We start from the raw sequence: 2114 nt of genomic DNA, 5'->3' as shown, positions 1-2114 counted from the left end.
AGATAACAGAGAGGAGGGAGGAGAAGAAAAAGGAGGAATGTGATTAGAGGATAAGCAGAGATCATCCCTCCATTGTTAAAGGGATGGAAAAAACTGACCCTCCCTCTTCCTCTATTTTCATCTCCCCATACCTCTTTTTTTTTTTTAAACGATGCTTTGTTTTGAGCATTGTGGGGAGCTTGAAGAGGATGGAGGGATGATGGAGAGAGCGAGAGATAACACTGCTTCATCCTGTTATACATCCCTCTTTTCCTCTCATCTCTCCACCTCTCTACCTTTCTGTCCATCTCTCTTTCTAGTGCTGCACCTGTGAAATGCAGAGGATGTGAGATTGAGAGGAAGATGGAGAGACAAAGAGAGGGAGGGAGGGATGAAATCAGGGGTATAGCTTTGCAACATTAGCATGCTGTGAGTGTCAGCACACTCCTTTTTCTTTCCCTCTATCCCTATCCCTCTTTCCATCCCTCCCTCCGTCTCTTTCTCTTCACTGGTCACTGCAATTATACCATCAAAACACTCCAGCCTGAGAGCATAATAGCTTCCCTCTGTGTGTGTGTGTGTGTGTTATTATGTGAGATCAAAAGAAAGAGATGTGTGTATTTGTGCATAATTTAGTACCATACATGGTGCATTACTTGTGCGTGTATGACATGCAGGGCAGCTATGAGTGTATACGCCAAAACTGAATTCACCACATGTGGGTGCACAAGAGTGTGCGTGTGTGTGTGTGTGTGTGTGCGTGCAAGTATCTTTTGAGTCCAACCAGCTAGAAAAACTGCTGCTCCAACCTCTGACCAAACACACTCATAAACGCATGCTAAGAGACCCACTTTACGTGTGTGTCTGGTAAGTTTCTGTTTACACACACACGTATACACAGAGGTGCACAGTCATGGAGTCGAGACACAACCCGTTATGACCTACACGCCCAGTGGGTCATCATTAAGCCAAACAGCACACTGACACCTTTGACTGTTCGCACACTCTCACTGTTTTTGTTTTTGTTCTCTGAACTTCCTGTATCCCTCTCCCCTTCCGCCCTGTGCCTCTTCCCTTTTTCCTCTTATTCTCCAACACACACACACACACACACAGTCCCCCCTCTGTGAGCTTGTTATCCCTCTCTGTTCGTCTGTTTCTCTCTGTCACCTTGCCCTCAACTATTTGAATACACTTCTCTCTTGCACTCCCATCTCTCTCACACACATAAACACACTCGCCCTGTCTGTCTCACCATCATCCTGTTCCAGCCTCTCTCTCTTTCTGCTGCTGTGCATCTTGACGTATGTTATCTGTCTCTCAGTGTCTCTTTCACTTTACCTAAGGCCCAGATTGTTAAGTGAAAAGTACTGTCAGTGTCATCTCAGGACACTTTAGATAGTAAGGTCTAGGTCATTATTATTATACAGTATAAAAACAACAAATCCCCCTTGAGCAAGCACTTGGTGACTGTGGGGAGGAAAAACTCCTTTTAACAAAAGAAACTTCTGACAGAACCCGGCTCTTATATGCTTACTTTACATACTGCTGGGTAGCTTGTGAATTTTCCACCAGAGATCAATAAAGTCTTGTGATAATACTGTGAATTTTTGTATTAATCTGGTTCTGAAAAGTAACTAGTAACTAAAGTAATAAAAATAAATGTAGCGGAGTAAAAAGTACAAGATTTGCCTCTAAAATGTAATGAAGTCAAAGTATGATGTTGCACAGGTACTGCATAATTGTACTTAATTACAGTACTTGAGTAAATGTACTTAGTTACTTTCCACCACTGAAAACGAACATCTCTCAGTCTCTACTGTTCCATAACAGTTGTATGTAGAAGTCTAATGCAATGTCAAAAAGTCTAATGTCAAAAAAGATGAGACCAAATCTTGTATATATATATATGTGTGTGTGTGTGTGTGTGTGTGTTTAATTTAAATCAAAGGTCTGCATTCATTTTTATATACGTACATTATTATCATCTTGCAAAGTTCTAATGGCGGATGTGTTTGTAAGCCTATCGACACAGCCATCAGACACAAAGCGACATTAGCATTCATCTGGAACTGCGTTTCCTGGCGACTTGACAAATCTAGCTCTGGTTTGGTCTCTAGCAGCTCCTGAGGGAA

The sequence above is a fragment of the Monopterus albus genome, unplaced genomic scaffold (assembly GCF_001952655.1).
Source record: "Monopterus albus unplaced genomic scaffold, M_albus_1.0 scaffold104.1, whole genome shotgun sequence".
NCBI lineage: Eukaryota > Metazoa > Chordata > Actinopteri > Synbranchiformes > Synbranchidae > Monopterus > Monopterus albus.
This window is presented reverse-complemented; position numbering follows the sequence as displayed.